Genomic DNA, 20,924 nt, shown 5'->3' with positions numbered 1-20,924 from the left:
TGATATTCCGTGTACTCATTCATATTTTATTCTCTGCCTCCACTTTCCCGATTTCCTGCCGAACGCACACCCTAAAATTTAACATTTTCACCAAACCTCTACACTCGGAACCCGAGGTATTTAAGGTCTTCCGTTTCTGGTCTGGCGCCTTTCACCCTTTCATGCCGGCACCTCCTGAACCATTTTCATGTAATGAGTACAGCCTAAATGAGAGAAATGGATTTAAACACATTTTGCAACTAATGCTGCCATTAACCAAAAACTTCTCGTCCCTTGCGAATGTAATGGCCGGCGGGAGACGCTGCTGAATGTCAAAAGACCTCGCGAATCGAGGTTAGGACGGAGGGAAGGAATGCCGCACCCCGGATCCTAACGGAGGGAGAGATGAGGAGGAGAGAGCTGGAATGAGAGCAGGCGGCGTCCCTCTCCCATTCCCGAAGGAAACTTGAGCCGCGGCTCCTCCGTCAATTACGAATGGCGTTCCCTCCGCTCCAATAGCGCGCACTCGAACACACACACGCGAACAAACACTTCATTTCCTCCCCATTCGAATCAAGCCTCAACCCCCCCCCTTCCCCGTGCACCCCGTACGAGTGTCTGGCCTGATCGTGGGAGCAGCCATCTCTCCGGGTGCCCTCCCCTTTCTCCGCCGCCCCTGGACTCCTCCCCAGACTGCCACACCCTTGCCAATGACCGACGACTGCTTCGAGATGCTCTCTCCGCTCGGCCGAGAGACCGCTGGGCTCGAGGCGCGACCCTTACCTAGGCGCCCGTCGAGGATGTGCCGCGGATTGCCCGACACGGGTTCGGAATGGCGAGATCAATGCGTCTAACGAAATGTCACGTGCATTTTCCCTTACTCATCTCAATCCTCATGAATATTGCGGATTCGTGAGATGGCGAGTGGCTCCTTCCAAGCGTCGTCACCTACGATCCCGACTCAAATATCAGCGATGAACGAGACAGAGATCATTGGCCTCGGGCACCACGGTGCTTTTGAAGAACGTGACCCCAAGATTGGCAAGTAATTAATGCATTTACGATAAACGGACGACGTAGCTTGAGGAGTGTTAAAAGTTGGCATATTTATAGGAAGATAGAGCGGAGAGCGAGGTCATCTCTCGCTGGTCGACCAAAAAACAGCCAAATTATCCCAAACTGGCGGTCCCCGCTGTAAACTATTCGATAATCTCCCGAGAGAGCGGACTGTTGCGTAGATCGCCCTCCGCGCGCGCTGATATTTCACGAGCCTTTTTTAGCCAATCGGAGGGCGAGACTTAATCTTTCTTGGCGAGTAGATGTCAAACAATAAGGGGTAATTAAATCTTATCTTTTCCTCCTTGTATTACATGGCCTCTTCATTTTCATACCCTTTTCCCTGATGGTACCTGATGATGCCGCAAGTCGGTGAAACGCGTTGTACCATATAATAAAATCTGTGGAAAAGTTCAAGTCTTTCTTTATAGGATGGATTTTATACCCTTTAACTATCAACCCCCCCTGGGCGTTCGTTACTAGCCACATGCCCGTGTGGCGACTTGCCGAAGTACTATTAAGTCATACGCATGAGCATTAATACGCATTTATCAAGGCTATTCGGGGATATCACTCCAAAAATTTGAGAGGAAGTGAGATTTAACTTTTAGAAACGTTTCCAAACGGTCAACTAATGAGGAAAATTGAAGACTACATTCCGATTACAAGTAATAACTTCCTCGTGCCGATCTTTCAACACTGGAAGTACACCCCTCTCTATTTTGTAACCAGAGCATGTGGTACGTCGCCCGCATAGTATTTTTCCGATCTTCAATTACTCTTTTGCCCCGGGGAGAATTGATCAATACCCACTAATGTGCAATTAGGGTTTTAGCAACGGTTCGAATCAAACTCCTATGAATATGTTGTGCAAAAATTCCTATCGTTGTACAATTGCCCATATTTAAACCATTCAACCAAGAAAACATTATAAAAACTGACTCACCTCGACGACATAACAGAAATGTGTTCACTACGGATGACAACAACAAATTTACGAGTTCAAATAGTTTCTCGGAAAGGAAAGACATCGACCATTACTTGTACTAAGGAAGAATTAGCGGCATCTTCGCAAAAGAGAGCCTCCGACGTCTTGCCTTGGGCGAGAAATGGAAATAAAAGAGCCTGAGAAGTGCATGCCATTCTGATGACTTCTAAAGATGAGTTTCACGTTCAGGTCGGTGTTGTTCAACAATAAGCGGATTCTGTCAGGGAGGGAATATTCTGCACGGACCGCAGCGAGATGCTAAAAATATGCCAGAAATTGTAATGGTCAAATGAATGTCGAGCACGCCATCGCTGGACGGCATGAGAAGTCGTATTGCGAAAGCGAATAATTTGCCAACGGTGCGTGATTTGACATCAGGGTACATGAAATTGACGAGTGCGTCCTTATGGACGGAGTGCGGCGATGGACGGTGCGTTGTATGTGTGGTGTGAAGGAAGCCAATGTGTGATGGCAAAGGCGCGGTTGGTATTCTTAAAAGTGTCATTGTACGTATATTGAAGTATTTTGTCTCATGTCTGTTCTCCTTGTGTGTGTATTATGTATGTGCACCGTGAGAGTGACCGTCGACCAGACTTGACCGTTGCCACCGAGGCAATTGCCTAATTGCTGCGAGATGAATATCCCCGAAGGGGGCGCGCCCTGCATTCTCGGGAGGGAGTGGAGTCCGAGCGGAGAGTGATCCGGAGCAGCAGAGGTGCCGCAGTCACGCCCGCGCTGACCCTCCAAGTGCCCTCCTCGAACCATTGGCCCCATTATACCATTGGCTCCCCTCTCCGCTAAGAGACCTCCCTTCCAGAGGGGGCAACTCGTTTGTGCCGTCCACTTCAATACTCGCCACGGGCAGACGTGTTTGCACGTGCGGCGGGATTTATGAGGGGGGCATAGCATTATAATTCGTACTCTTGTACATACTATAGATAAGATGAGAGCCGCGACTCGTTCAATGCATTGGTGCGTGAATTCGGTAGGCAGCAGCCATAATCGAAAGCAGCAGCAAGTGCTATCAAATGAAGACTTGCATAAATTAATATACTATGCCACACCTTAAATAAATGATCGCATACTTTATAATACGCCCTTAGGAAACAATGGGCACGAGATTACTCGGTAAGAAATGCAAAGGGACCTTCCCTTCTTCAATCAAATTAATCCTCATGGAATTTCAAAAGGTAATGTAATCATTCTCACTCATTGTGCGAATATGATTCGATGCACAATTATCTCTTTGGAGCATGGCTAGTTACACTACGTATATCCTGATTGTATCCCATTCTCCTCTCTAAAAGTGACCTCATGACTGCTACGGCATCACACGTACCTCTGCAGTCATAATAAATAAGTCACAATAAATCAGTTATAATTCCAGAGGGGGAATAGTATGTATGTACGTACGTACGTAACGTGTGACAAGTTTCTGTATTCCTGCTGCATAGTCCTTCGCCGCCAGCTCATTGAGATACGCGAGGGACCCATCTTGCACAAATTTTTGCATAATGCAGATGGTGTTTAACAATTTCATGAACAATTGTTCGAGAAACATTGGGAAAATGCTCACAGATGTCATCAATTGTGACGCGCCGATCGTTCCTCACGAATTCGTCAACTGAGCTCACCAGTTGGTCTGTAATGACAGACGGTCTCCCCGAACGCTCATCGTCGTGTGTGTTCCCCCTCCCCATGTTGAAGTTGCGACACCACCGCCGAACAGACGACTCGTCCATTACATTGTCTCCATACACCTCCTTTAATTGGCGATGAATATCACATGGGCGAACGTTTCTTGCATTGAGGAATTTAATCACTGCCCTCACTTCACAACTGGCGGCGTTCTCAATTTTTTTAAACATTGTAAACAATCACAGAAACAACACAGGCAATGCTAGCGTCACGCAACTTGGCTCAGAGAAGGCAGACAAGCCTCTGAAGCTATCTGACCTCGTCCAGCGGCTACTCGCGTCGTCAGCACTTCATGCGGCACGAACGGGTACTACTTTCCGGATGACCCTCGTATGTATGTGTGTATGTATATATATATATATATATATATATAAAACCAAACACAGTAATCAACCCGAAGGTCGGTTTGGTAGGTGATGGTAGAGTTCACCAAATACTAAGCCCTATACGGCAAGTGAAATTGTCACATCAGGGTAGGGGGGCCAGTTCCTTTCCCTGTGCCGGTTATGGTTTCCCAGGAAGATCTGGGACCCGAAAAATCACTGTAGCTTGGGTGGAGCTGCAGGTGCCCAGAGTGAAATCCCAGGGAATCGAACCCGGGATCCTCCGGTCAGCAGTCAAACGCTCTACCCCCTGGACTACCGCGACCAATATATATAAATATATGTATATATAAACATATATTAATATATATAAATATTAATAAATATATATATACATATATATATAATGTCCCTCCCCGGACTACAACCTTGACGTGGTGGAAGGGCTTGTGCGTTCCGATGACCCCTAGAGCTGTGCTGGCGGGAGTAATAATTATTGCTCCTGGTACGGTCACCCATGCCAGATAGGTCGAAGGTTAGGAGCCAGACGAAAGGTAGTCCACGCAGCGTCTGTTCCTCAGTGAGGCGGCTGCAATGGCGTCTGACCCCAGTGGGGCGGCCATTAAGTGATGGTGTCACGTTAAAAACACTATTGAGGAAGGCAACGGGAAACCACCTCAATTATCATTCCCTAGAAAAATATGATGGGCAATAGAGATATTTTGAGTCCTGGCAACCACGGGGCTCGGCCCAATCGGCCGTGTGTCGTGCCCGGCAGCGGGAGAGGCAAGGCTTCCGCGGTCGTCATCCCACGAAACCCTTGCAAGGGAAAACCAGCAGCAGCAGGACAGAAGACGCAGGAGAAGAAGACGAAATTAGTTAGAATAGGAACGTGGAATGTTAGGACAATGATGAGGACAGGGAAATTGGAGAATATTAAGCGAGAGATGGAAAGGGGAAATATAGATATTTTAGGTCTATGCGAGGTGAGATGGAAAGATAGCGGGGATTACTGGAGTGATAAGTGTAGAATAATATACAGCGGTGGGGACGAGAGCCAACGAGGGGTTGCCATAGTATTAAATGAAGAGGTAGGAAGAAGCGTAGTCCACATAGAGCAGGTAACGGATAGAATACTACTAGTAGAGATAAAAGCAGAACCGAAGAACTTGGTTATTATTCAGGTATACATGCCACCGAGCAACCATAAGGAAGAAGAGGTCGATAGGATATACGATCAGTTAGAGGACATGATCGCGTGTGTTCCTGCAGGGAAACATTTGATAGTGATGGGGGATTGGAATGCGACGGTAGGCGAAGGAAGAGATGGTGATGAGGTGGGCGACTACGGTTTAGGCACGAGGAATGACCGCGGGGAGAAAACAGTTGAGTTCTGCAGGAGACAGGGGTTAGTCATCACCAACACTTGGTTTAGACACCACAAAAGACGCAGGTATACATGGAAAATGCCAGGTGACTCAGGAAGATATCAGCTAGATTATATCCTGGTTAGACACAGGTTTAGGAACAGTGTGATAAATTCCCACAGCTTCCCGGGGGCGGATGCGGACTCTGACCACAATTTAGTTGTTATGAAATGTAGCGTCCGTTTCAAAAAGATAAGGCAGGGGCGGCGAGTTAGAAAATGGAATGTAGAAGCATTAAATGGGTTGAAAAGGAAGGAATACAAACAGGCGGTAGAGAAAATCATGGAGGATGGTAAAGGTCTTAGTACTATCGAAGAAAAATGGGAAATGATCAAGAAGGGGTTGTCTAAAGCCGCAAAAGACACTATTGGAACCGTTAACGCTAAAAGGACTAGGAAACCATGGATCACGGATGAGATGATTACAAAGATGGATGAGCGGAGAAAATGGAAGAATATGAATACAGAATTAGGCAAAATGAAGTACAAAGAATTGAACAATAAATTGAGGCGGGCAACAAATAAAGCAAAAGAAGCATGGTGGAAGACGCAGTGCGAGGATATGGAAAGTCTCCAGAGGAAGGGTGAAATCGGTGCGCTGTACAGCAAAGTTAAATCGTTATCGGGAAGTAAGAAAGGAAGAGCTATGCTAACAGTTAGAGATAAGGCGGGTAAGGTAATAGTTGACGCAGGAAAGATCCAAGAGAGATGGAAGGAGTATATAGAAGAACTGTATGGTAAAGAACTCAGACCAACAAAGTTAGACATTGAAAAAGAAAATGACGTAGAGGAGGACAGCTTAGGTCCAGGCATACTAGACCATGAGATAGAAAGGGCATTAAGGGAGATGAAACTAAATAAGGCCGTGGGGGTAGATAACATTCCCGTGGAACTTTTAAAATGCTTAGGAAAATGTGGGAGGAAGAGGCTATATGGGCTGATCCGTAGTATTTATGAGGAGGGAACCTGGCCGGAAGACTTTTTGAGATCAGTTTTAGTTCCTATTCCGAAAAAGGTAAAGGCCACGTCATGTGAGGACTGTAAGACAATTAGTTTGATATCCCACGCAGCTAAAGTAGTTCTCAGGATCATAAACAAAAGGATAGAGAGTAGGGCAAATGATTACTTAGGGGATGATCAGTTTGGGTTTAGGAAGGGGAGAGGTACGCGTGATGCCATTGCAGTAATGAGATTATTAATCGAGAGGAATATAGAACACAACCAGGAGGTATTTGCCTGTTTCGTAGATTTCGAAAAAGCGTTTGATAGGGTGAATTGGGAAAAACTAATGAGTATATTGAAGAAAATAGGAATAGATTGGAGGGAAAGGAGGCTAATCCGCAACCTGTACATGTCTCAGACTGCTCAGGTGCGGGTGGGAAACGGGGAGTCAGGATGGGCAGTGTTAGGAAGGGGTGTAAGGCAGGGTTGCCCATTATCACCGTTGCTGTTCAACCTGTATGCAGAGAAAATGATTAAAGAGGCATGGGAAGAACTCGAGGTAGGAATGAAAGTGGGCGGGGAATTCGTAAAATCAGTTAGGTTTGCTGATGACCAAGCTTTAGTTTGTCAGTCAGCCAAGGGGCTGCAAGCATTGCTGAGTGAATTGGAAATTCAGTGCGACAGCTATGGGATGAGAATCAATATTAAGAAAACAAAGGTTATGCGATTTTCTAGAAAGAAAAAGGCCAAGCTTAACATTAAAATAGGGGGGCAAAAACTAGAGCAGGTAGAGCAGTTTACGTATCTCGGTAGTGTTTTGGACCAACACGGTCAAAGTAGTAGGGACGTAAGGAGAAGAATTGCGCTAGGCAAAGAGGCTTTCACAAGGAGGAGGGAGTTGATGACGGGGACTCTGAGTAAGGATGTTAAGAAAAGACTCGTAAAAACTTTGATATGGAGGGATGGGATGGGGAGGAATGTTGGACGGGATGAAGGGAGGAAGAAAGTACTCAGAGATGAAGAGGGACCTGATATAGAGTAGGATGATGGATTTTGTGTTTTGTTAGGAGTAATAAAATATTTGTTTGGTAGTTGTGTCCATCCAAAAACCTACCTTAACCGGTAGATTACCTTAAAAAAAAATATATATATATAATGTATATAATATATATATATATATATATATATATATATATATATATATATGTGTGTGTATATGTAAATGATGGAAGGAATATATAGAAGAGCTGTATAGTAAAGAACTTAGACCAACTAAGTCAGACATAGAAAAGGAACATGACGTAGAGGAAGATGGCTTAGGTCCAGGCATACTCGACGATAAGATAGAAAGGGCATGAAGGGAGATGAAACTAAATAAGGCCGTGGGGGTGGATAATATTCCTGCAGAACTACTGAAATGTTTGGCAAAATGAGGGAGGAAGAGGATTAATGGGCTGATCCGTAGTATTTATGAGGAGGGAATCTGGCCGGAAGACTTTGTGAGATCAGTTTTAGTTCCTATTCCGAAAAAGGTAAAGCCTACATCATGTTAAGACTACTGGACAATAAGTTTGATATCCCACGCAGCTTAAGTGTTCTCAGGATCATAAACAAAAGGATAGAGAGTAGGGCAAATGTTTACCTTGGGGATGATCAGTTTGGGTTTAGGAAGAGAAGAGGTACGCGTGATGCCATTGCAGTAATGAGATCACTAATCGAGAGAGGAATATAGAATACAACCAGGAGGTATTTGCCTAGTTCGTAGATTTACAAAAAAGCGTTTGATAGAGTGAATTGGGGAAAACTAATGAGTATATTGAATAACATAGGAATAGATTGGCGGGATAGGAGGCTAATCCGCAACCTGTACATGTCTCAGACTGCTCAGGTGTGAGTGGGGAACGGGGAGTCCGGTTGGGCAGTGTTAGGAAGATGTGTAAGGCAGGGTTACCCATTATCACCGTTGCTGTTCAACCTGTATGCAAGAGGAAATGATTAAAGAGGTATGGGAAGAACTGGGGGTTGGAATGAAAGTGGGCGGGGAATTTGTAAAATCAGTTAAGTTCGCTGATGACCAAGCTTTATTTTGTCAGTCAGCCAAGGGGTTGCAAGCATTTCTGAGTGAATTGGAAATTCAGTGAGATAGGTATGGGATGAGAATCAATATTAATTAAACAATGGTTATGCGATTTTCTAGAAAGAACAGAGCACGTAGAACAGTTTACGTATCTCGGTAGTGTTTTGGACCAACACGGTCAAAGTAGTAGGGACGTAAGGAGAAGAATTGTGCTAGGCGAAGAGGCTTTCATTAGGAGGAGGGAGTTGATGACAGGGACGTTGAGAAAGGATATTAAGAAAAGACTCGTTAAAACTTTGATACGGAGCGTAGCTATGTACGGTGCGGAAACGTGGTCATTAAAGCAGGAGGATAGACGTAGAATGGAGCCTTTTGAAATGTGGGGGTGGAGAAGAATGGAGAAGGTGAAATGGACAGAGAAGAAAACAAATGAGGAGGTACTTGGCATGGTGGGCGAAGAGAGGGGTTTGTTGGGAGAAATCCTATGGAGGCAGGAAAAGTGGATTAATGGGGTATTGACCGGCAGTGGGATGTTGAAGACTGTAATAGAGTGGAGAATTTTGGGCAAACGAGGAAAGGGAAGGAACAGGATAGGGATGTTGGACGGGATGAAGGTAGGAAGAACGTACTCAGAGATGAAGAGGGACCTGATGTAGATGTTTTGCTAGTAGTCGCAAAATATTTATTTAGGAGCTGTGTCCATCCAAAAATCTCCCTTAACCGGTGGATTACCTAATAATAATATATGTATATAAATATATAGAAATATATATATACATATTTATTTGTTTATTAATTTATATATTTATAAAGATGTTCTCAAGCAATCTGACCGAGTGATTGAGGAAGTTCAACTGAAGCGCGAACATCTAATGAAAAGGCAAAGGCACCGCCAGTTTCTTGGCATCCATCTCTGTGGACTCTATTTCTTAAACCCTCAATTTATAAGAAACGCATTATTCCCAAAAGAAGGCCGGTGCATAGAATGAGGGGCTGGATTTCCGATCCTATGGAGAAGGATAGCGGATTGTTGCAAATAGGTTTGACATTTTTCGGCGACGGAGATCCGCCAACGAGGGACGCTCCCTTCCGCCAATGGGAGGGCAGGACGGACGGCAAGGCATCTCTCGCGTCACCGGGCGACCCGCCGCATCGTCGTCCCCCCTCCGCATCCCCCCGGGGGACGCAGGTGTGAATGCACCAGCCGGGGCGCGTAAGAGACGGACCCAGGGGCCTCAAGGGGCAGGACTCCTCCGCTTCCCCGTCTCGGGCCTTGCATCATGGCAATGCAACGGGTCACCACAATCTCCGGCCCACTCCCCTTAGTGCGGGACGGCGTTCCTCATTTCAGCGTATGCCATCGCAGCTCTAATCTGGATGCCCCTGTTCATTCAACAGGAATCACTAAACGGGATCTATTTGGCGCGTGATTCGATCTATTTGGTCCTCAAATACCAGCACAGTGATCGCGGGTTCGATTTCCGCCAAAGTGGACTTTGCTCCCCTTTGACCTCAGGGGTTAATGGTTGCTCTTGTTGTTATTGCCTTGCTAAAAATGCTCGTGTAAAAAAATCAAAATACTGTTTCTGGATCAATGCCAAATAAATATATTTAGCTGATTTAAGTGGTTCTGAACTCATATGTACGTTCCGGAAATCATTTTCCGTGGAGGGAAACCGCAAGGGTACGCAAAGGGTATGTAGCTATGTAGCCCTTTCCTCCTGGATACCTGCATTTCACACACCATACAACTTGGTGAGGGTGGATGTGCTCTTTCATCAATGGTTAAAAATTGAACCCTCTGGTGAAATATAGCGAACCTCATCATTGAGTTCTGATTGATCACTGCGGTTGTATCTTTATAGTACACAATGCGAAATCACCCAGTCCTTCACATGCAGTAATATCGCTCCCTCTCAATATCTTCCAAGAGATGAACAATAAACCAAAATTCACATATATATATACGAAGCACAAAATTATTTCCTCTTTTATCCGATTTTCCCTTCTTGGGCGCCTTCCCTCCCGATCGGCGTTTACATCACGAGGGATTCAGCGTTGACGACTTGACTACTTGGCAAGTCAAGGGGGTGAGCTGAATATTCAAGAAGGATCCTCAGTTACAACTGAAAACATTTTAAACGGGAGTCATCATATCAATCAAATCGGTGTCAAACGTAGAAGAGGAAAATTCATTTAACATCAATTTTCTCAGGCTTTTTTAACAGTGGGGCATTTAGACTAGTCCACCACTCTAATTGCGCCCATTGGATATACGGCAATAGGTATTACGTAATCAGTGCATAAATCGGACAAACTGGGGAAAGATTTTCTTAAAGGAACAAAAGTAACTGGTTATAGAACATAACAATAAGTCAGCGAAATCCAATTGAAAGTGAATCCAAGTGACGTAAACCTTTTCTCTTCCTTTCTTGTCCAAATTCCTAACTCGACCATGAGATGTGAGAAAAAAAAAGACACGTCGGCTCAATCCTAGCGAATAAGAGCTTCACATCGTTCAAACATTCTCTCAATAAACTCGACCTATTTATTTCGTTAATTTCACATCAAATCAATCACGCACCCCCCCCCCCTCATTCTTCTCTTTCCATTCTTGACCAACTGGTGCGCTAGGATTGATTATAAATTCTATTTCCACTGCATCACCCCGGATGACCTGATGAAAGCCTTATCTGGCCATAAGTCAAACTTGAGGGGAGCTGATGAAATCCCTCTTCGCTCCATCAAAAATTCCCTCGGAGCATTCCCTAAAATATTCTCAAACCTCTTATTTACTCGCTCTCTCAGCCGGTACATCAAATGAGGAAACACCATTCTTCCCGCGTCCGGTTAAAACATTGAAAATTACTGTCTCCCGCCAAGTTCGTGCGGTAATTACTTCACGTACTCTTTAAATACTATATTTCGCGCACATGTTTCATTTCAAAACAACAGTTTATTTATTTAACATAAAACATTTATAACTTTCCAAAAATGTTCCCAAGACTTCAGTATATTGCCCGCTATTTAAACCCACAAATATTCTTGCTACGCCCGTAGAAAGCAAGTTCTGAATGGGATTCCATTCGAATAAATATTGAACGGATTGTATTCAATATTGTATTTACCGTACACCCTTCGACATTGCTTAGGCTTCTTACAGCAAGCATAAATATATACCACTCAAAATCAAATCTACTCCGTCGCAAAATAATGCACGGGCCTTGCACGATACACCAGACGTAAGGTTTGAACAAAAATTATCGGTAACAATTTGTTCCTGACGCGTGCGTGAAGTACCGAACTCAGACCACCAGTTTAAGTGTGCGCATGGTGGCAGGTCATATTGGTATAGATTAGATATCAGTGCACACCACTATCAGTGAACATTGGGCTATGCGAACTATCTTCGCCAAATTTGACCCGAAGGTCTTGACGGACGACCAATAGCAAGCAGTCTTTCCTGTTCCCAAAAGTGAAATCCACCTTTCAAGGACACCACCGTTGGGCCCTATGGGCCGCCAAAGAAGCTTGCCCGCTTACCCATAAGGACCTCCCGAAATCCACGTACCAGGGATCCTTCGAGTGGTGGAAAGGGCACTCTGGCAAAAGGGGCATTTTAGCAATACCTGAAATAAATCTATTTTTCCGAAAAACTTTCCCAGACACTTTTTATGCAAGCCATGTATGCAATAGGCACGCCTCGAGAAACACTCTTCCACAAACATTTCTTCCCTAATTCATCGCATTGTTTCATTTAATGGGGGCGTAAATAATGGAATCCGACAGGTGAAAACAAATAGGTAAATACTATTTCCGAGCGAAGAGTGTGGACTATGTTTTTATCCGCAGCAGTGGATAATGAAATATTCTCAATTGAAAATTGCGACAAATCGAATTTGATGCAAAATTCTCAATTAAGTGAAACATTTGCATTCCTTTATGCAGAAAATAATCAGAGTTACTACACATTCCGCAGTAATTTTTTCAAATTCAAAACCGATACTAACTGCGCTTTTAAAATGTATTTTCTAGAATATGATAACGATTTACTTAACTATTCAGAATCATCAGCTATTATTTACCAGAACTAAGCGCTAGTGAGAAATTCACACGCCAGGATAGGGCGTCTACAATACGATAGGACAATCTACAATATAATTGAAGAACTCTACCGTCAACTACTTTCGGGTTGAGTACTGTATTTATGATTTTTTATGCATGTGTGTACACATACATGAGTGTTTTGTTTATGTATGTAATCGATAAATACATATTAATTTAATTAATACAAAAATGGATAAAAATTTGGAATTTAAATATTTTGGTGGCACAATTATCTTCATTCATCCATTTTCTTTTGGTTGAGAAGAGTCTTCTGCTTACGTCGAAAAAGGTGGCCATGGCAAGGAAATATTCACATACGAAATGCATGATTTTCTTTTCTAGTTTGGTTCCTGTGGCTGTTCTTATATTCACCCCCGTGAATATTTTAACATTTGAAATGAAATAATAAAATAATATAACTACATATATATATATATATATATATATATATATATATATATATATATATATATATATATATATATATATATAACACAAATAGAAAAGAAAAGACACATTTAAAAGAACACTCACACGGTAAATTGTTCGAGCTTTCGGCCCTCTCAGAGGCCTTCTTCAAGAGCTCTTGAAGAAGGCCTCTGAGAGGGCCGAAAGCTCGAACAATTTACCGTGTGAGTGTTCTTTTAAATGTGTATATTCTTTTCTATTTGTGTTATATTGTGTCAGCCCATTATTGTGCCGCTCGTGTGAGTTTTTCCGTACAATCGTTATATATATATATATATATATATATATATATATATATATATATATATACTACCTTGATCAAAAAGTTCCCGGAATAACCACCGTGTGGCGCTCCCATCGTTCCGATTTGAGTTCTGTTTTTTTTGTTAAATTGGTACATCTGTTGTTGATATTCCCTTTAAATCTTAGTGTCATAACTTGACATTTGCAAAAGTTACGGTCGGTTTTCGGTATGTCCATCAGTGCTTCCAGCGATTTTTCCATTACTTCCTCTCGGCTGCTAAAACGCGTTCCCCGTAATGGTTTTTTAACTCGATTGAACAGAAAGAAGTCACAGGGAGCCAAATCAGGTGAATTCGGTGGCTGTTGGATGGTATTTGTTGCATTTTTCGTCAAAAAATTACGAATAATGATAGCACTGTGCGACGGTGCGTTATCATGGTGCAAAATCCACGAGTTTTCTGCCCACATTTCTGGTCTCTTTCGGCGAATTGCTTCACGCAAACGTCTTATAACGCCCAAATAATACTCTTTGTTTACTGTCTGGCCTTCTGGCAAAAATTCATGATGCACTACACCGTTGTAATCCATGAAAACCGTCAGCATTGCCTTCTTTTTTGACTGAAAACGACGTGGTTTTTTTGGTCTCGGCTCATTTGGTGAACGCCATTCACTTGCCTGATGTCTGGATTGCGTGTCGTACTCATAAACCCACGTCTCGTCTCCAGTAATGATCCTTTTGATGAATGTGGGATCGGATTCAGCCTCGCAAATCATGTCTTTTGCGACGTCAACACGGTCTCTTTTTTGCATGAAATTGAGGTCTTTTGGCACCAACTTTGCTGCTACACGACGGAAACCCAAATCATTAACCACAATGTCTTGGGCGGATCCATAGGCAATGTTCAAGTTCTCCGCTATTTCTCTGATGGTTAATTTGCGGTTATTGACCAACATTTCTTTTACTTTATCAATTTTTTCACCGACTTTCGATGTCGATGGTCTGCCACTGCGTTCATCATCTTCGATTGACTCACGACCACTTCTGAACCGCTCGTGCCACTGGTAAACGACCGTTTTTTTTAGAGAATCGTTGCCGAAACACTTTTCCAACATTTCCAACGTCCGTGCGCCACTAAATCCGTTTTTTACGCAAAATTTAATACAAGTTCGTTGTTGCAAATTTAAATCCATTTCTGAAATTGTAAAAAATCGCCAACACACACAGAGATAGATGTACTCTTGGCTACGTAACTTTTGCAAATGTCAAGTTATGACACTAAGATTTAAAGGGAATATCAACAACAGATGTACCAATTTAACAAAAAAAACAGAACTCAAATCGGAACGATGGGAGCGCCACACGGTGGTTATTCCGGGAACTTTTTGATCAAGGTAGTATATATATATATGTATGTATGTATGTATTAAGGGAGATGAAGCTAAATAAGGCCGGAGATTTTAAAAGGCTTAGGAAAATGTGGGAGGAAGAGGCTATATAGGCTGATCCGTAGTATTTATGAGGAGGGAATCTGGCCGGAAGACTTTGTGAGATCAGTTTTAGTTCCTATTCCGAAAAAGGTAAAGGCTACATCATGTGAGAACTACAGGACAATAAGTTTGATATCCCACACAGCTAAAGTTGTTCTCAGGATCATAAGCAAAAGGATAGAGAGTAGGGCTAATGATTACTTAGGGGATGATCAGTTTGGGTTTAGGAAGGGCAGAGGTACGCGTGATGCCATTGCAGTAATGAGATTATTAATCGAGAGGAATATAGAATACAACTAGGAAGTATTTGCCTGTTTAGTAGATTTCGAAAAAGCGTTTGATAGAGTGCATTGAGAAAAACTAATGAGCATTTTGAAGAAAATAGGAATAACTTGGAGGGAAAGGAGGCTAATCCGCAACCTGTACATGTCTCAGACTGCTCAGGTGCGGGTGGGAAACGGGGAGTCAGGATGGGCAGTGTTAGGAAGAGGTGTAAGGCAGAATTGCCCATTATCACCGTTGCTGTTCAACCTGTATGTAGAGGAAATGATAAAAGAGGCATGGGAAGGACTGGAAGTAGGAATGAAAGTGGACGGGGAATCCGTAAAATCACTTAGGTTCGCTGATGACCAGGCTTTATTTTGTCAGTCAGCCAAGGGTTTGCAAGCATTGCTGAGTGCATTGGAAATTCAGTGAGATAGGTATGGGATGAGAATCAATATTAATTAAACAAAGGTTATGCGATTTTCTAGAAAGGAAAAGGCTAAGCTAAACATTAAAATAGGAGGGCAAAAACTGGAACAGTTCACGTATCTCGGTAGTGCTTTGGACCAACACGGACGAAGTAGTAGGGACGTAAGGAGAAGAATTGCGCTAGGCAAAGGCAAAGAGGCTTTCACAAGGAGGAGGGAGTTGATGACGGAGACGTTGAGTAAGGATATTAAGAAAAGACTCGTAAAAACCTTGATATGGAGCGTAGCAATGTACGGTGCGGAAACGTGGTCATTGAATCAGGAGGATAGACGTAAACTGGAGGCTTTTGAAATGTGGGTGTGGAGAAGAATAGAAAAGGTGAAATGGACCGAGAAGAACACAAATGTGGAAGTACTTGGTATGGTGGGCGAAGAGAGGGATTTGTTGGGAGAAATCCTATGGAGGCAGGAAAAGTGGATGAAGGGAGTATTGACCGGCAGTGGGATGTTGAAGACTGTAATTGAGGGGAGATAGTTAGGCAAACGAGGAAAGGGAATGGACAGGATAGGGATGTTGGACGGGATGAAGGGAGGAAGAAAGTACTCAGAGGTGAAGAGGGACCTGATTCAGAGTAGGATGCTAGATTTTGTTTGTTGTTAGGCGTCACAAAATATTTATTTAGTAGCTGTGTCCATCCAAAAACCTACCTTAACCGGTAGATTACCTACTAATATATATATATATATATATATATATTTATTTTTTTATTTATATGTGTGAATATATACATGTATATATATGTGTGTGTGTATATATATGTATATATATATATATATATATATATATATATATATATATATATATATATATACATATATATATATATATATAGTTGTGTGTGTGTTGTGTTCTCACACAAACACACATATGTAAGTATTCAGAAGGCATGAACGAACCTAGTTCGTTGACCTCCTTCCAAGAAACCCCCCTTCGCTACCCGAGTCGTAAGCCACCTTTGCCCTTTCTAAGACGCCCGAATAAAAAAGAGCCATGAATTATGAATTATTCCGCGTCGGGCGGGCTTCCTTTGACGACGCACGATAATGTCTTAATCTCGCCCCGAGTCCTCGCCATTCTCCCCCAAACTTCCCTCTCTGCATGAATCTCTCTCTGTCTCGTGTGCTGCGGCCATGTAACACTTGGCTCCCTCCCTCCCGATTACCCCCCTCCATCGACGCGCATGTCAAGCGGCTGCCGCAATCCCTCTGTCTGCCCAGGAAGTGTTTAAGCACACTCACTCCAAGCGTTTATCTATCGCATTGGTGAGCGGGGAGGGCGGTGTTATGGGGGGGGGGCCTTTCGCGGGCAACTGAGTGTTTGGATGCGGAGGAAACCATGAAGCTTCTCCCACGCTAAACCTCTTATCTAACAGTATATCATCCGTAGTGTAATTGTCTAGTAGAAAGGATACAACTTGAATCGGCCGCGTCGCGTTGAAGTCAGCGTGAAGAAAACAATGCAGCCTCACTCCCAGGGCAGAAAAAACTCACCTTTTCTCACTAGAAATCTATTTCACATCTGAACCTAAATGGAAATGATAATTCTAAAAAGCAAAAGAAATCAGAGAGGCAATGTCCCGCGCGAGGCGGAAGAAGTCGACAATAATGAGAATATGTTTACTTCCCCCACACATGAAAGGGAGAAGCGTAAAAATTGAGCCTGGAATGATCCAAGAGTAAAAATAACTTTTGAAATGAAGTCGAAAAGTCAAAGTGATGAGAAAGCTGTACTTCGGTGGTTCTCGGAAATTCTTTCGCAATTCATCCGGTGAAATTGTCTCGCTAGCGGGACTTGGGAAACCGAATAGAGAAATGAAATCTCTCTTCCCCTTTGCCTCCATCAGAGAATTTCATCTCGTCAGGGCTGTGCTTGGGATGACCTTCTACTGTCACACGTTAAAAGATCACCTTCTTGCTGACCTTTGCGTTTCGTTTGGTGGTGATTTAATAGTTGTCGCTCGTGTTCCCTGCATTTTTGTGCAGTAGTTCATCTGGAAGTGTTGCGTTGCACTGCGGGGTTGCAATTGAGTTGAAACGCTCCGGGAAACAACAAAATATCTGGCAGCTGCAGCGTCCCGTAGCGCAGCATGTTGGGGATATTCTAGAGAAACATCAGAGACCGCGATATTCTAAAGGCGGGAAGGAGTTAGTTTTGTCTCGCAATATACTTAAAGAGTGTAATTTTAATATGAATATCCCCGGTTTCATTTAGGTAATACGTTACTTATTATTATTTTTTCATATATATAAGATGTATATCACTTTCCATAGGAGCGGAAAGCTGGTCGTCTTCCATTGATTGCCGCTCCTTTTTGAGCCGCGTGAACCGCTCATAAGTCGTGGTGCGTTTCATGGCATCCTCACTCATTAGCTTCGGCAATCAACTCAAAATGTGGGTTGTCTCTTTACTCAAATTTGTAGCCCTACTTGAGTTTCGTTCAGACATAAACTACTACTTCTACTGTAATTTCACTACAATTACGCAAATAATTATTATCATCTTGCATAGTATAAGCGTACTTTAGGAAATGTACCGATTAGGAAATCACGTACCATTGGCCTTAGTTTTAGTTCAATTATTTGATTATTAAACCACCTGAGACACAACAAAAGAAAACCTTCCTCCACTCTAATGATGATGTAAATATTCCAAGCGTCAAAAGGTCACAGAGTTGAAAAAACTTCCACGCAAGGGTTAGGGTCATCAACGTCACTCTGGAATATTATAATAGCCATTCAATCGTTTCGAAAAGTTTAATTCGGATAACCTTCCCAGGGAGACTGCCTCCTCTTCCCTCGGAGTACCCTTGAGAGGGTCCTCCCGAAGAGACGGAGGGACGGATCCCGAAGGACAGGGCATCGCGACAGCGGCGGCCATTCCTTTTGAATGCGGGGAGGCAAGACCCCCCCCAGAAGGACAGCGCCGCTCCAAGAGACACGCTCGCCTGCCCCCCCCCCACCCCCGCGACCCTACCTCAATCGCTCTCGGGTGTGGGCATCCCCCATTTATCACATTGGCCATGCCACTTCACCCCGTCCCGTGGCATGGACCCCGCATGGCGAGGGGGGCCGCCTTAAACGTCTGCCGGGGGGGGGGGGAGAAGTCCCAGAGGTGGCGACTGAGGGAGGATCGAAAAGGTGGGCATGCTATTTGTGGTATCATCATCACCCCTGCTGAGCAATAGTCTGCCACCCTTTTGAGGGGCATGCATCTCGTGAAAACGATCGTCATAGTTCTAGGAATATAATCTCAAGCCACATCAGTATTAAGTGATATTCAGTTTTTTATGGCTTACTCTGCATTGCATTGGAAATATTTCTTACCTTTTCCCGAAGTTTAATACTTTGGAAGATGTTTCCAAGTTAAAAAGGTGGAAATTCGACATTAGTCCTATCACTAGCAGCTTGATAGTTTCAACTCTGAGAGTTCAGACGATTGGCCAAATACTGCAACATGGAGGGAAATGGGAAGCCAGCACATTATGCGAGTTAGATGTGACGTTACGATTACATATCTAATGAGATGGAATTTCTCAAAACAAGCTTTTGGAGATTAAATATATCAGATCTCTCGGTTGAGAATACCGGGAGAGAAAAAGCCAAGTATAGGTCAGCACGTGTACGGCGAGATGAAGGCGAGAACCTTACGGAGAGTGGAGATAATGAGACCGGAGTGGATTAAAAGACTTTGTTTTAATACTGGAAAGTCGATTTAGGCAATGAACGATAAAGAAGCAGCTGGCTCATCCTTGGCTCATGAAAGTCAAGAGCCCCGCTACTCCTCCTTAGCCCCAACAGTTCTCTGAGCCTTTGCAGGCATAATTTAACTCAAGAGAGAGGCTAATTGTATTTCCAGGAAGTCTCACTCGAGACCCCCGAAAATAATACTTGACTTAGGTAAACTCCCGCCGTTGCCATGGCGACCTTGGGTAGATAGTTACCAGATGCCGCACATGGGATTTCTTTCAAGACGAGAGGAAGCGTTTGGCTGAAGAAAATACATTGTGAGAAAAATAAAGGATAACCGACGTTTTACTTCGCGTTTAAAAAGAATGCGAGAGAAGTTATAAAATATTATTGCAATTTGTTGCTATGCTAATTTTTCTTCGCCACATTTCTCCGCTTGGATCGGTAATACTGTAAACTCAAATATGGCCAAAATAAAATAACATCTGTAATACATTACCTTTTATGCTTATAAGATCAAAGAGAACCACGCAAAATGAAGCAAATTTCACAAAATGTTTCGGTACCCGAGATTGAAAAAAGTATTTAATGTTTAGCTGATAAATTAGTTGATAAGTTCATAAATTAAAAGGCGTGGTATTTTCTGTATCATAACTTGCCTGAAAAGGATATGACTCCCATTCAGTATTATCGTACTCAAAATGCACAAGTAGTTCAGTTAGTTGCTTTGTTTTTGGTTGGATTGGCAGGGTTCACTACTCTCTAGCATTGGTAATGTTGGGCCGTCATGGAGTATTTTCTCTTTATTTTCCTTCAGGGGAGCTTTCGGAAGTAGCTTTGACAAACTGATTAATGACATTGGGTCCGCCATGCTAATCACGCATTTGTATCTCGAATGTATGACGCCCGACCTGTGCCAAATGATTATGCCAAGCCTGCATTACCAGATTCGCACCACCTAAATCTCACACATTTCCCAACAAGTAACGATTAGCGGGTCATTCAAATGGTGATATTATTAAATGGTGTTTTACTGGAAGTTTCATCGGGTGAAAGCAGTGGAAAAGTACAAACACGGTTGTATTGTAGTGCAGTCCTAACGTTTCCAATGGGATAAGTCAACTGACGACCATTCATGATGCGTTTTCCTTCGCACGGTGGTTGTTAAGATGTCCTAGGGCCAAGGTTAAGTTAACGCTAGTCTCATAAAAAATTGGAAAACATTCAATCCCTAAAAGTACGCTCATCAAGTATCCTCAGCCTATTCAAATTCACCCGAGATGAAAATTCACTGATAACTCCGAGGCTAGAGTGAAAATAAAGTCGACACAGTGGTCAGTCGACCTCGCCTAATTAAGAGAGATTCCAATGACGCTTACGTGTGCGAAACCAATCTCACGATTGGCGAGATCGCGGGCAGCAACGTCCGTTGAGCATTCACGAGGGGAACCGATCGCATACGCCGGATCGATTAAAGAATGAAATAGCCCCCAAACCAGTGGAACCGGCGGGAAAAGTTCCTCTTCTGGAGAAGATAATTACCCATCATCCCCGGGATTCACGGAAAACAACACGTCGCTCATAAAATCAATTTTTTTGTGAAATAAATACCCAAAGCGACGACTGAATCTCCTCGTAGGTCCACTGCTACCACGGAGATGAAATCTAACAAGAAGAGTGCCGCCCTCGA

At 43.3% G+C, this 20,924-nt stretch overlaps 1 protein-coding gene across 1 annotated transcript in view; it reads right to left on the bottom strand.

Moving 5' to 3' along the window:
* Col4a1 (Collagen type IV alpha 1) overlaps positions 1-20,924 on the bottom strand; it is a 293,149-nt gene that overhangs the window by 207,390 nt on the left and 64,835 nt on the right. The window lies entirely within an intron of this gene.

Source organism: Hetaerina americana, unplaced genomic scaffold (assembly GCF_022747635.1).
Source record: "Hetaerina americana unplaced genomic scaffold, ioHetAmer1.1.p SCAF_9, whole genome shotgun sequence".
NCBI classification, from domain to species: Eukaryota; Metazoa; Arthropoda; class Insecta; order Odonata; family Calopterygidae; genus Hetaerina; species Hetaerina americana.
Note: the sequence above shows the minus strand (reverse complement) of the source record. Positions and strands in the feature narration are given on the sequence as shown.